Source organism: Pelobates fuscus, chromosome 2 (assembly GCF_036172605.1).
Source record: "Pelobates fuscus isolate aPelFus1 chromosome 2, aPelFus1.pri, whole genome shotgun sequence".
NCBI classification, from domain to species: domain Eukaryota; kingdom Metazoa; phylum Chordata; class Amphibia; order Anura; family Pelobatidae; genus Pelobates; species Pelobates fuscus.
In genome coordinates, this window is record NC_086318.1 from 7486630 (window position 1) to 7504054 (window position 17425).

Genomic DNA, 17425 nt, shown 5'->3' on the forward strand with positions numbered 1-17425 from the left:
ACAGCTTGGATCTCGGCGCTCAATATAGCCGAACAACGCTCAGATCCCACGAACACAGTCAAATCGCCATTGAGCCAAAGAGTTTTTCACCGACTGTTTGTCAGAAATCTGTCCAGAAGTAGCTCCATGGATTTAGCTATCTGGGTTGGTCCAGTTCGTGGGTTATGAATGTACCGAACGACGCGACATTCGTGTAAACGGAGACAAAGGGATGGATGTTTGGCAGTGCTAGCGGTGTTCGTAACAAACAGTGGCGAAAATAGTTCCATGCGGTCGATGACCAAACACCTCTGTGCGTTTGTCAGTTTAAGATGGCAACCGCCACATGTTCGTTCATCAAACGGCGACCACCCAACCGCTTGTCAAATAATTGTGGTTAACCACAGCTTCTGGGATGTTAATAAGCTGCACATCCCCATTGTGTGTGGTCTGTCTGTTTGGTAGTTTTTTCGGTACAATAAAAGGGAATAAAATTGTGCTACATGCAGGAACAGCATACGAAATAAAGGGTCCTGGTATTCACAGAACGGGGGTTTTGTCACAGTTGTATTTTGGGGTTTGTAAAAATTAATGTTTTTTCTGCTTAGAGTTAATTGAGTTAGTCCATTGTCTTCGCTAATTGTATCACAGGCAGAGGGGAGGGATTGTATACACTGTATGGGAGTGACTGATTGTAAACCTCTGTTTTTATTGGCTTGTAATTTGTATTCGGCGCCCAACAAGGTCCACCTGGGCGTAACCTTTGCTGTAAAACTTGTATAAAAGACCAGTGTGTGTCATTAAACTTTCTGTTCCTGATTTACCCTCAATCTAGAGTTTTGTCTCTTATTGAAGGAAACTGCTACAAGGGATTGCTATGCTCTTCATACTGTTCCTGCTTTGCTTTCTGGAGGAAGAGAGGTTCACCCACTGGAACCTGGAGCCTTGTCGTAGGTCCAGGGTGGGTAGGAGACATTACTCTCTAGCTCTAATCCCATTCTATACATTATTCCTAGCACTAATCCCATTCTATACATTATTCCCAGCTCTAATCCCACTCTATACATTATCCCCAGCACTAATCACATTCTATACATTATTCCCAGCACTAATCCCATTCTATACATTATTCCCAGTACTAATCCCATTCTATACATTATTCCCAGCCCTAATCCCATTCTATACATTATCCCAGCTCTAATCCCATTCTATACATTACTCTCATCTCTAATCCCATTCTATTCATTATTCCCAGCACTAATCCCATTCTATACATTATCCCCAGCTCTAATCCAATTCTATACATTATTCCCAGCACTAATCCCATTCTATACATTATCCCCAGCTCTAATCCCATTCTATACATTATTCCCAGCACTAATCCCATTCTACACATTATTCCCAGCACTAATCCCATTCTATACATTATTCCCAGCCCTAATCCCATTCTATACATTATCCCAGCTCTAATCCCAATCTATACATTATTCCCAGCTAGTGATGTCGCGAACATAACATTTTCCGTTCGCGAATGGCGAACGCGAACTTTTCACAAATGTTCGCGAACGGGCGAACCTGGCGAACCGCCATAGACTTCAATAGGCAGGCGAATTTTAAAACCCACAGGGACTCTTTCTGGCCACAATAGTGATGGAAAAATTGTTTCAAGGGGATTAACACCTGGACTGTGGCATGCCGGAGCGGGATCCATGGCAAAACTTCCATGGAAAATTACATAGTTGATGCAGAGTCTGGTTTTAATCCATAAAGGGCATAAATCACCTAACATTCCTAAATTGTTTGGAATAACGTGCTTTAAAACATCAGGTATGATGTTGTATCGATCAGGTAGTGTAAGGGTTACGCCCGCTTCACAGTGACAGACCAAACTCCCCGTTTAATGCACCGCAAACAACCGCAAACAGTCCATTTGCACAACCGCAAACTCCCCATTTGCACAAGGTTGGATACCAAGCTAGCCATGTCCCGTCTCTTGTCCTCACTGATGTCATTGAAGGTCTCTTCCTCCACCCAGCCACGTACAACACCAAGGGTCCCCGAAAGGTGACAACAAGCCCCCAAATGTACACTACTGTTACACCAGATATGAGTTGCACTGGTGTGACACTGTGCCCTGGCAGGCCCTGAAACGCAAACGTGTGAAGGAAACTGACTGCTATTATATTACAGTCAAAAAGTTTTTTTTTTTTTTTTTTAAATGCAAGCTATTGTGCCCCCAAAACGTTCGTGTGTGGGGGTGCTGGAATGACGTGGGCCAATGGGAGCCTGAATCAACTTTTGGCTCCCACTGCCCCTTTAAGAGCGAGCTTGTGACTCGAGCCGTGCTCCTAGTGCCAGGCAGGCCACGTGACCGATCACTGCGGTCAGTGCACGCGGCTAAGTCAGATGAGGAGATCAAGCCGCATGCGACTTGTGTGGAGGCAGGAGTGATCCAGCCACGCGCGGCTCAAGCTTAGGAGCCAGGTCAGTCCTAGGATAAGGTAAATACAGCCACAACCACTAATCCCAATCACACACCTTTCCTAACATCCTATCCCATTGAAAAGCATATTACCGCGTATTTAATAAAACAGATAGACCCCCTACTTCATCCAGGTTACCGATCGATGGTTCGATATTCTGAGCCCTCTCTGATTTACTGTACACGACTATTCGATATTCCCACAAATTTTATATAGCATTTTATGTTTGTTTGAGACCACCTTAAAAATATTGGATATCGCTAAAAATCATACAAACCTCTAAAACGAACCAAACTACTCATTCATCCGCTATACCACTTTATCCCACCTAGAACTAGTGCCCAGTTAAAATACTTGACTCTTACTTACCCACACTCAGTCATGCCACACACATTTCACCACTTTTCTCACTGAATCCCTCTGACTACGGCTAAATTCATTTTCTACATCAGAACACTACTCCTAAGATTGGGTTGTATCCATGTCTCGGGTCTTTCATTTAGAATAGGGGCAGCTTCGGTCTCCTTCAACACTGACACTCCAGTGCATATTATTAAAAGATTGGGCAGATGGAAATCCTCAGTCTACAACCAATATATTCCTCATCCCGAGAAAGAAATGAGGAAAGCTTTTAAAAGTTTGGCTTTGTAAATTTGATGCAATAAGTGTGTTTTTCTTTAATACCTTTTCACCCTCTTTGCATGAACCCGATTTACATATATTACTAATATGTTTCTGAACATATATATTATATTATTCACTCACTCACTCACTCTCTGGGCCGGCCTAAGACATCATGCTGCCTAGGTCCAACGATAAATGACTATGGGGATAATGTATAATAAACACAGGTTACTGGCTATGGGGGGATAATGTATAATAAACACAGGTTACTGGCTATGGGAGGGATAATGTATAATAAACACAGGTTACTGGCTATGGGAGGATAATGAATAATAAACACAGGTTACTGGCTATGGGAGGATAATGTACAATAAACACAGGTTACTGGCTATCGGAGGATAATAAATAATAAACACAGGTTACTGGCTATGGGAGGATAATGTATAAGAAACACAGGTTACTGGCTATGGGGAGGATAATGTATAATAAACACAGGTTACTGGCTATGGGAGGATAATGTATAATAAACACAGAAAAAAGAAACAAATTAAAACCAATGTGGCTTACTAGAAAAGTAAAACAAGAGATTAAAAATAAGAAAAGGGCATTTAAAGCATTTAAATCGGACAAATCAGATGCATCTTATAAAAGATATAAGGAAGCAAATAATGCGTGCAAAAAGGAAATTAGACTTGTTAAACTTCAGGATGAAAAAATGATAGCTAAAGAGAGCAAAACCAACCCCAAAGCATTTTTTTAAGTACATAAATTCTAAAAAACCCAAAAATGAAAGTGTAGGTACACTAAAAACTGAAACAGGGGTGTTAGTTAATGAAGACCAGGAAAAGGCAGTGTAACGGACCGTTTCAGCAGACAAGGGGTTAAAATCCGTTTAGGCGATATGCCCCTTTCTGAGAGACAGTTACAGCTACTGCAGAACACCAAACTCCCGAACTGGATACAAAATAGCACTCCAAACTGGAACCTCACGAATAGCTGCTAGCAGACTAACAGGAAAAGCATACATCAGCTGGCAATCAGTCTCCAACAGCATACAGTGAATCCCCCCAAGAACGAGACAAGGCTCCGTGTTGAGGGTCAAGCAGTGGTATGTTTATTGAGGGCTACCTGCCCCTGTATTTATGCAGGTCTCCCACCTGGTGGACACTCCCCTAGGGGACCAGATGGAAGACTGTGACAAAAGACAGACAAGTACCAATTACAGACATACAGCAGTAAAACATCCCCACAATGCATCCTGGCTTCCTCCCCTCTGCCCTGGAGAAGTAATTCAATTATCTCCCAGGACAAAGGAAAAACTCCATTACACACGTGGGGACACAAAGACAGACTATCACTTTAAAATACATAAAGACACATTTTATACATTAAACACAGACATATAACATATCCCCAGATAGCTCAGGTCTGAGTGCATTATTAAGTGAATGGCACTCAGACCACACAAATACAGTTTAATTGCCATGGAGCCAAAAGTCTTTAATTACACTAATATGCTCCATGGCATGGCTATCTGGGTTAAAACATTCTTCCAACATAAAATACCGAATTTCCATGCATTCACCAAATCCATACGAATTAGAACCAGGGGCAGGAGGTTCAGCGGTGCCTGCACAGAAAAGTGTCCGATTTTGGTGCATGAAAGCCGGGCAGAAAAGCGCTGGCTGCCCGGGGAGCTCCAGAACGCTAAGTGTAACAGTGGCCACCTAGTAACAAGCAATTAAGCTGCGGTTAACCGCAGCTTCAGGGAGGTAAATTGGCAGCACACTCCAGCTTATGGGTGGCCAATTAACAGCGCCGGCCGGCTTCCCACGGCTCTGGGGAGGTTGCAAACGGGCTGTTTGTTCGGTAGATAGAATCTACCGAACGGCTGTGCAGAAAGGGAGAAATAAATCCTTCTGCACAGTAAAATTAACCCTTTAGCTGCCGGTCCATAATCCAAAGGCAGCAGGCGGGCAACCAGGCTCCTCCAATGCAATGTGGCGAGGTTGGTCTCGTCACAGGCAGGAATTTTAAATAACTATTTCTCCTCTGTATATATTAAGGAAGAACCCATGGCAGTAGATGTGCAAATGATTGCTACTAAAAACTTGCAGAATAATTGTAATTGGTTAACTCAAGACAAGGTGCTGCAGCAACTAAAGAAAGTTAATATAAACAAAGCTCCAGGGCCTGACGGTATCCATCCACGTGTACTTAAGGAACTAAGTGTAGAAATAAGTGAACCTCTGTTTTTAATCTTTCAAGATTCCTTTCTTTCAGGAAGTGTTCCAGAGGATTGGAGGAAGGCAGATGTGGTTCCTATATTCAAAAAGGGTTCAAAATCCTTGCCTGGAAATTATAGACCTGTGAGCTTAACTTCTGTGGCTGGTAAAATATTTGAAAGATTATTAAGGGATTATATTCAAGAATTCCTTGAGAAGAACATGGTTATCAGCAAAAATCAGCATGGTTTTATGAAGCACAGGTCGTGTCAAACTAACTTGATTGCATTCTACGAAGAAGTAAGTAGAAGTTTAGATCAGGGTGTTGCAGTGGATGTGATCTATTTGGACTTTGCCAAGGCATTTGATACAGTTCCACACAGAAGATTAGTGTTCAAACTCAAGGAAATCGGTCTAGATGAAAATGCTTGTTCTTGGGTAGAACATTGGCTTAGAAACAAAGAGTACAAAGAGTTGTCGTTAATGGTAAATTTTCAAGCTGGACAGAGGTGGCAAGTGGTGTCCCTCAGGGGTCTGTTCTGGGACCCCTTCTATTTAACATGTTTATAAATGATCTTGAAGACAGCATTGAAAGTCATTTTTCAGTGTTTGCAGATGACACAAAACTTTGTAAAATAATACAATGTGAGCAAGATATTACTTTGCTGCAGAGGGATTTAGATAGACTGGAGGACTGGGCACTCAAATGGCAGATGAAATTTAATGTTGAAAAATGCAAAGTTATGCACTTCGGCGTAAAGAATACACAAGCAATGTATACCCTTAATGGAAGCGAATTAGGGATAACAACACACGAAAAGGACTTGGGAATTGTTATAGACAACAAACTATGCAACAATGTGCAATGTCAATCAGCAGTGGCCAAGGCCAGTAGGGTATTGTCATGCATGAAAAAGGGCATTCATTCTCGGGACGAGAATATCATTTTGCCTCTTTACAAATCACTGGTAAGACCACACATTGAATATGCTGTGCAATTTTGGGCACCTGTTCTAAAGAAGGATATTATGGCACTAGAAAAAGTGCAGAGGCGGGCTACAAAATTAATAGAAGGAATGGAACATATCAGCTATGAAGAAAGGTTAAAAAAATTTAGACCTATTTAGTTCAGAAAAACGTCGCCTGAGAAGGGATATGATAACATTATACAAATATATTCGAGGCCAATACAAACCATTGTGTGGAAATCTATTCACAAACCAGACTTTACATAGGACACGAGGTCATGCGTTTAGACTAGAAGAAAGAAGATTTCGTCTAAGGCAAAGGAAAGGTTTTTTTACTGTAAATCAGGATGTGGAATTCTCTGCCTGAAGAAGTGGTTTTATCAGAGTCCATACAGATGTTCAAACAGCTACTAGATGCATACTTGCAAAAACAGAATATTCAAGGATATAATCTTTCAATGTAGGGTAATAACTGCTTGATCCAAGGATAAATCTGACTGTCATTCTGGGGTCAAGAAGGAATTTTTTCCTAGCTTGTTGCAAAATTGGAAGTGCTTCAAACTGGGTTTTTTTTGCCTTCTTTTGGATCAACAGCAAAAAAGATATGTGAGGAAGGCTGAACTTGATGGACGCAAGTCTCTTTTCAGCTATGTAACTATGTAACTATGTAACTATGTAACTATGTAAACACAGGTTACTGGCTCTGGGGAGGATAATGTATAATAAACACAGGTTACTGGCTATGGGGGATAATGTATAATAAACACAGGTTACTGGCTATGGGGGGATAATGTATAATAAACATAGGTTACTGGCTATGGGGGATAATGTATAATAAACACAGGTTACTGGCTATGGGGGGATAATGTATAATAAACATAGGTTACTGGCTATGGGGGATAATGTATAATAAACACAGGTTACTGGCTATGGGAGAGATAATGTATAATAAGCACAGGTTACTGGCTATTGGAGGATAATGTATAATAGACACAGGTTACTGGCTATGGGAGGATAATGTATAATAAACACAGGTTACTGGCTATGGGAGGATAATGTATAAAAAACACAGGTTACTGGCAATGGGAGGATAATGTATAATAAACACATGTTACTGGTTGTGGGGGGGATAATGTATAATAAACACAGGTTACTGGCTATGGGAGGATAATGTATAATAAACACAGGTTACTGGCTATGGGGGATAATGTATAATAAACACAGGTTACTGGCTATGGGAGGATAATGTATAATAAACACAGGTTACTGGCTATGGGAGGATAATGTATAATAAAACAGGTTACTGGCTATGGGGGATAATGTATAATAAACACAGGTTACTGGCTATGAGACGATAATGTATAATAAACACAGGTTACTGGCTATGGGGGATAATGTATAATAAACACAGGTTACTGGCTATGGGGAGGATAATGTATAATAAACACAGGTTACTGGCTATGGGACGATAATGTATAATAAACAGGTTACTGGCTATGGGGGATAATGTATAATAAACACAGGTTACTGGCTATGGGGGAGATAATGTATAATAAGCACAGGTTACTGGCTATGGGGGATAATGTATAATAAACCCAGGTTACTGGCTATGGGAGGATAATGAATAATAAACACAGGTTACTGGCAATGGGGAGGATAATGTATAATAAACACAGGTTACTGGCTTAAGGGATAATGTATAATAAACACTGGTTACTGGCTATGGCGGGATAATGTATAATAAACACAGGTTACTGGCTGTGGGGGATAATGTATAATAAACACAGGTTACTGGCTATGGGGGAGATAATGTATAATAAGCACAGGTTACTGGCTATGGGGGGATAATGTATAATAAACACAGGTTACTGGCTATGGGAGGATAATGTATAATAAACACAGGTTACTGGCTATGGGAGGATAATGTATAATAAACACAGGTTACTGGCTATGGGAGGATAATGTATAATAAACAAAGGTTACTGGCTATGGGGAGGATAATGTATAATAAACACAGGTTACTAGCTATGGTGGATAATGTATAATAAACACATGTTAATGGCTATGGGGGAATAATGTATAATAAACACAGGTTACTGGCTATGGGAGGGATAATGTATAATACACACAGGTTACTGGCTATGGGAGGGATAATGTATAATAAACACAGGTTACTGGCTCTGGGAGGATAACGTATAATAAACACAGGATACTGGCTATGGGGGATAATGTATAATAAACACAGGTTACTGGCTATGGGAGGGATAATGTATAATAAACACAGGTTACTGGCTATGGGGGATAATGTATAATAAACACAGGCTACTGGCTATGGGGGATAATGTATAATAAACACAGATTACTGGCTATGGGGGGATAATGTATAATAAACACAGGGACATCACTATTCCCAGCCCTAATCCCATTTTATACATTATTCCCAGCTCTAATCCCATTCTATACATTACTCTCAGTTTTAATCCCATTCTATACATTATTCCCAGCTCTAATCCCATTCTATACATTATTCCCAGCACTAATCCCACTCTATACATTATTCCCAGCACTAATCCCATTCTATACATTATTCCCAGCACTAATCCCATTCTATTCATTATCTCTAGCTCTAATCCCATTCTATACATTATCCCCAGCACTAATCCCATTATATACATTATTCCCAGCACTAATCCCATTCTATACATTATTCCTGGCTCTAATCCCATTATATACATTATTCCCAGCACTGATCCCATTCTATTCATTATTCCCAGCTCTAATGCCATTCTATACATTATTCCCAGCACTAATCCCATTCTATACATTATTCCCAGCTCTAATCCCATTCTATACATTATTCCCAGCTCTAATCCCATTCTATACATTATTCCCAGCACTAATCCCATTCTATACATTATTCCCAGCACTAATCCCATTCTATACATTATTCCCAGCACTGATCCCATTCTATTCATTATTCCCAGCTCTAATCCCACTCTATACATTATTCCCAGCTCTAATCCCATTCTATACATTATTCCCAGCACTAATCCCATTCTATACATTATTCCCAGCTCTAATCCCATTCTATACATTATTCCCAGCTCTAATCCCATTCTATACATTATTCCCAGCTCTAATCCCATTATATACATAATTCCCAGCTCTAATCCCATTCTATACATTATTCCCAGCTCTAATCCCATTCTATAGATCATTCCCAGTTATAATCCCATTCTATACATTATTCCCAGCATTAATCCAATTATATACATTATCCCCAGCACTAATCCCATTCTATACATTATTCTTAGCTCTAATCCCATTCTATACATTATCCCCAGCACTGATCCCATTCTATTCATTATTCCCAGCAGTAATCCCATTCTATATATTATTCCCAGCACTGATCCCATTCTATTCATTATTCCCAGCACTAATCCCATTCTATACATTATTCCCAGCTATAATCCCATTCTATACATTATCCCCAGCACTAATCCCATTCTAAACATTATTCCCAGCACTAATCCCATTCTATACATTATTCCCAGCTCTAATCCCATACTATACATTATCCCCAGCTCTAATCCCATTCTATACATTATTCCCAGCTCTAATCCCATTCTATACATTATCCCAGCTCTAATACCATTCTATACATTATCCCCAGCACTAATCCCATTCTATACATTATTCCCAGCACTAATCCCATTCTATACATTATTCCCAGCACTAATCCCATTCTATACATTATCCCCAGCACTAATCCCATTCTATACATTATTCCCAGTACTAATCCCATTCTATACATTATCCCAGCTCTAATCCCATTCTATACATTATCCCTAGCTCTAATCCCATTCTATACATTATCCCCAGCTCTAATCCCATTCTATACATTATCCCCAGCTCTAATCCCATTCTATACATTATTCCCAGCACTAATCCCATTCTATACATTATTCCCAGCTCTATTCCCATTCTATACACGATTCCCAGCACTATTCCCATTCTATACATTATTCCCAGCACTAATCCCATTCTATACATTATTCCCAGCTCTAATCCCATTCTATACACTATTCCCAGCACTAATCCCATTCTATACATTATTCCCAGCACTAATCCCATTCTATACATTATTCCCAGCTCTAAGCCCATTCTATACATTATTCCGAGCACTAATCCCATTCTATACATTATCCCTAGCTCTAATCCCATTCTATACATTATTCCCAGTACTAATCCCATTCTATACATTATTCCCAACTCTAATCCCATTCTATACATTACTCCCAGCACTGATCCCATTCTATACATTATTCCCAGCACTGATCCCATTCTATACATTATTCCCAGCTCTAATCCCATTCTATACATTATTCCCAGCACTAATCCCATTCTATTCATTACTCCCAGCACTGATCCCATTCTATACATTATTCCCAGCACTGATCCCTGTCACGTGCGTGGGCTATAGGCCCAGCCGAGACAATGGGGAGAGTGTGGAAGTGACAGGGTTAATGACACCAGACCCCTGGTTACCTGTTGCTAGTCCCAGCAACCACTCAATTAACCCCTGCAATCCCTTCTACACTAACCCCCTAGTACACACTTTACTGCCACCACCAAGACTTTTAAACCCGGGCGTCTTAGGTTACCCCACACACAGGAGAATTATAGGATCACAGTTCTACTTTTACTAATCAAACACTTATAATTAACCCTTTTTGGTAACGTGTTTACCTGAGCTCTCTGGAGAGTAAAGCTCGTAGAAAACAGACACAAGCTGATTAATTAAACATTTAATCTGACAAAAAAGATTCACAGTGCTGAGTACAAAATACAGAAATAAATGACATACAGATAACAAATTGCAAAACAGTACATAAAATAAAATAGGAGAAAACACAAGAAATTCCTTACATATATTTACCCTATATAGAATTCTTGTGGGAGTCTTAGATGGTATTGATCTCCTAGACGTTACTGACAAAAAGAAAAACGAATACTGACTCTGGATAGTCCAGCACCCTCATTATATATCTAAACTAGTTATTTCTCAGTGGGCAGACCCCTGGGGGGATCAGAGGGGGTTGGTCTGGCAGTCTATAGCCCACTCTATGAAATTCCTTGTGTCCAGCTCTGGTGATGGCTATCTAGATGTTTTATGGTCTAGGCCTGGTGCAAGATCAAAGACCACAATAAATGCCATCCCAAGGTTTACAAAAAAACAACTCTTAACATATATAAACACACATCAAACACCAACTCATGCTTTTGGCATGACAATCCCATTCTATACATTATTCCCAGCTCTAATCCCATTCTATACTTTATTCCCCGCACTAATCCCATTCTATACATTATCCCCAGCACTAATCCCATTCTATACATTATCCCTAGCTCTAATCCCATTCTGTACATTATCCCCAGCTCCAATCCCATTCTGTACATTATCCCAGCACTAATCCCATTCTATACATTATTCCCAGCTCTATTCCCATTCTATACATTATTCCCAGCACTAATCCCATTCTATACATTATTCCCAGCTCTAATCCCATTCTATACATTATTCCCAGCTCTAATCCCATTCTATACATTATCCCAGCTCTAATCCCATTCTACACATTATCCCCAGCTCTATTCCCATTCTATACATTATCCCAGCACTAATCCCATTCTATACATTATTCCCAGCACTAATCCCATTCTATACATTATCCCCAGCAATAATCCCATTCTATACATTATCCCCAGCTCTAATTCCATTCTATACATTATCCCCAGCTCTAATCCTATTCTATACATTATCCCCAGCTCTAATCCCATTCTATACATTATCTCCAGCACTAATCCCATTCTATACATTATCCCCAGCACTAATCCCATTCTATACATTATTCCCAGCTCTAATCCAATTCTATACATTATTCCCAGCACTGATCCCATTCTATTCTTTATTCCCAGCACTAATCCCATTCAATACATTATCCCAGCTCTAATCCCATTCTATACATTACTCTCAGATCTAATCCCATTCTATACATTATTCCCAGCTTGAATCCAATTCTATACATTATTCCCAGCACTAATCCCATTCTATACATTATTCCCAGCACTGATCCCATTATATTCATTATTCCCAGCACTAATCCCATTCTATACATTATCCCCAGCTCTAATCCCATTCCATACATTATTCCCAGTACAAATCTCATTCTATACATTATCCCCAGCCTAATCCCATTCTATAAATTATCCCACACTCTAATCCCATTCTATACATTATTCACAGACCTAATCCCATTCTATACATTATCACAGCTCTAATCCCATTTTATACATTATTCCTAGTACTAATCCCATTCTATACATTATTCCCAGCACTGATCCTATTCTATACATTATTACCAGCTCTATTCCCATTCTATACATTATTCCTAGATCTAATCCCATTCTATACATTATTCCCAGCACTAATCCCATTCTATACATTTTTCCCAGCTCTAATCCCATTTTATACATTATTCACAGCTCTAATCCCATTCTATACATTATTCCCAGCTCTAATCCCATTATATACATCATTCCCAGCTCTAATCCCATTCTATACCTTATTCCCAGCTCTAATCCCATTCTATAGATGATTACCAGCACTAATCCCATTCTATACATTATTCCCAGCATTAATCCAATTATATACATTATCCCAGCACTAATCCCATTCTATACATTATTCTCAGCTCTAATCCCATTCTATACATTATCCCCAGCACTGATCCCATTCTATTCATTATTCCCAGCACTAATCCCATTCTATATATTATTCCCAGCACTGATCCCATTCTATTCATTATTCCCAGCACTAATCCCATTCTATACATTATTCCTAGCTATAATCCCATTCTATACATTATCCCCAGCACTAATCCCATTCTATACATTATTCCCAGCACTAATCCCATTCTATACATTATTCCCAGCTCTAATCCCATTCTATACATTATCCCCAGCTCTAATCCCATTCTATACATTATTCCCAGCTCTAATCCCATTCTATACATTATCCCAGCTCTAATACAATTCTATACATTATCCCCAGCACTAATCCCATTCTATACATTATTCCCAGCACTAATCCCATTCTATGCATTATTCCCAGCACTAATCCCATTCTATACATTATCCCCAGCACTAATCCCATTCTATACATTATTCCCAGTACTAATCCCATTCTATACATTATTCCCAGCTCTAATCCCATTCTATACATTATCCCCAGCTCTAATCCCATTCTATACATTATTCCCAGCTCTAATCCCATTCTATACATTATCCCAGCTCTAATACAATTCTATACATTATCCCCAGCACTAATCCCATTCTATACATTATTCCCAGCACTAATCCCATTCTATGCATTATTCCCAGCACTAATCCCATTCTATACATTATCCCCAGCACTAATCCCATTCTATACATTATTCCCAGTACTAATCCCATTCTATACATTATCCCAGCTCTAATCCCATTCTATACATTATCCCTAGCTCTAATCCCATTCTATACATTATCCCCAGCTCTAATCCCATTCTATACATTATCCCCAGCTCTAATCCCATTCTATACATTATTCCCAGCACTAATCCCATTCTATACATTATTCCCAGCTCTATTCCCATTCTATACACTATTCCCAGCACTATTCCCATTCTATACAGTATTCCCAGCACTAATCCCATTCTATACATTATTCCCAGCTCTAATCCCATTCTATACACTATTCCCAGCACTAATCCCATTCTATACATTATCCCTAGCTCTAATCCCATTCTATACATTATTCCCAGTACTAATCCCATTCTATACATTATTCCCAACTCTAATCCCATTCTATACATTACTCCCAGCACTGATCCCATTCTATACATTATTCCCAGCACTGATCCCATTCTATAAATTATTCCCAGCACTGATCCCATTCTATTCATTATTCCCAGCACTAATCCCATTCTATATATTATTCCCAGCACTGATCCCATTCTATTCATTATTCCCAGCACTAATCCCATTCTATACATTATTCCTAGCTATAATCCCATTCTATACATTATCCCCAGCACTAATCCCATTCTATACATTATTCCCAGCACTAATCCCATTCTATACATTATTCCCAGCTCTAATCCCATTCTATACATTATCCCCAGCTCTAATCCCATTCTATACATTATTCCCAGCTCTAATCCCATTCTATACATTATCCCAGCTCTAATACAATTCTATACATTATCCCCAGCACTAATCCCATTCTATACATTATTCCCAGCACTAATCCCATTCTATGCATTATTCCCAGCACTAATCCCATTCTATACATTATCCCCAGCACTAATCCCATTCTATACATTATTCCCAGTACTAATCCCATTCTATACATTATTCCCAGCTCTAATCCCATTCTATACATTATCCCCAGCTCTAATCCCATTCTATACATTATTCCCAGCTCTAATCCCATTCTATACATTATCCCAGCTCTAATACAATTCTATACATTATCCCCAGCACTAATCCCATTCTATACATTATTCCCAGCACTAATCCCATTCTATGCATTATTCCCAGCACTAATCCCATTCTATACATTATCCCCAGCACTAATCCCATTCTATACATTATTCCCAGTACTAATCCCATTCTATACATTATCCCAGCTCTAATCCCATTCTATACATTATCCCTAGCTCTAATCCCATTCTATACATTATCCCCAGCTCTAATCCCATTCTATACATTATCCCCAGCTCTAATCCCATTCTATACATTATTCCCAGCACTAATCCCATTCTATACATTATTCCCAGCTCTATTCCCATTCTATACATTATTCCTAGGTCTAATCCCATTCTATACATTATTCCCAGCTCTAATCCCATTCTATACATTATCCCAGCTCTAATCCCATTCTATACATTATCCTAAGCTCTATTCCCATTCTATACATTATCCCAGCACTAATCCCATTCTATACATTATTCCCAGCTCTAATCCCATTCTATACACTATTCCCAGCACTAATCCCATTCTATACATTATTCCCAGCTCTAAGCCCATTCTATACATTATCCCCAGCTCTAATCCCATTCTATACATTATTCCCAGCACTAATCCCATTCTATACATTATTCCCAGCTCTATTCCCATTCTATACACTATTCCCAGCACTATTCCCATTCTATACAGTATTCCCAGCACTAATCCCATTCTATACATTATTCCCAGCTCTAATCCCATTCTATACACTATTCCCAGCACTAATCCCATTCTATACATTATCCCTAGCTCTAATCCCATCCTATACATTATTCCCAGTACTAATCCCATTCTATACATTATTCCCAACTCTAATCCCATTCTATACATTACTCCCAGCACTGATCCCATTCTATACATTATTCCCAGCACTGATCCCATTCTATAAATTATTCCCAGCACTGATCCCATTCTATTCATTATTCCCAGCACTAATCCCATTCTATATATTATTCCCAGCACTGATCCCATTCTATTCATTATTCCCAGCACTAATCCCATTCTATACATTATTCCTAGCTATAATCCCATTCTATACATTATCCCCAGCACTAATCCCATTCTATACATTATTCCCAGCACTAATCCCATTCTATACATTATTCCCAGCTCTAATCCCATTCTATACATTATCCCCAGCTCTAATCCCATTCTATACATTATTCCCAGCTCTAATCCCATTCTATACATTATTCCCAGTACTAATCCCATTCTATACATTATTCCCAGCTCTAATCCCATTCTATACATTATCCCCAGCTCTAATCCCATTCTATACATTATTCCCAGCTCTAATCCCATTCTATACATTATTCCCAGCTCTAATCCCATTCTATACATTATTCCCAGCTCTAATACAATTCTATACATTATCCCCAGCACTAATCCCATTCTATACATTATTCCCAGCACTAATCCCATTCTATACATTATCCCCAGCACTAATCCCATTCTATACATTATTCCCAGCACTAATCCCATTCTATACATTATCCCCAGCACTAATCCCATTCTATACATTATTCCCAGTACTAATCCCATTCTATACATTATCCCCAGCTCTAATCCCATTCTATACATTATCCCCAGCACTAATCCCATTCTATACATTATTCCCAGCACTAATCCCATTCTATGCATTATTCCCAGCACTAATCCACTTCTATACATTATCCCCAGCACTAATCCCATTCTACACATTATTCCCAGTACTAATCCCATTCTATACATTATCCCAGCTCTAATCCCATTCTATACATTATCCCTAGCTCTAATCCCATTCTATACATTATCCCCAGCTCTAATCCCATTCTATACATTATCCCCAGCTCTAATCCCATTCTATACATTATTCCCAGCACTAATCCCATTCTATACATTATTCCCAGCTCTATTCCCATTCTATACATTATTCCCAGTTCTAATCCCATTCTATACATTATTCCCAGCTCTAATCCCATTCTATACATTATCCCAGCTCTAATCCCATTCTATACATTATCCTCAGCTCTATTCCCATTCTATACATTATCCCAGCACTAATCCCATTCTATACATTATTCCCAGCTCTAATCCCATTCTATACACTATTCCCAGCACTAATCCAATTCTATACATTATTCCCAGCTCTAAGCCCATTCTATACATTATTCCCAGCACTAATCCCATTCTATACATTATCCCTAGCTCTAATCCCATTCTATACATTATTCCCAGTACTAATCCCATTCTATACATTATTCCCAACTCTAATCCCATTCTATACATTACTCCCAGCACTGATCCCATTCTATACATTATTCCCAGCACTAATCCCATTCTATAAATTATCCCCAGCTCTAATCCCATTCTATACATTATTCCCAGGTCTAATCCCATTCTATACATTATTCCCAGCTCTAATCCGATTCTATACATTATCCCGGCTCTAATCCCATTCTATACATTATCCTCAGCTCTATTCCCATTCTATACATTATCCCAGCACTAATCCCATTCTATACATTATTCCCAGCACTAATCCCATTCTATACATTATCCC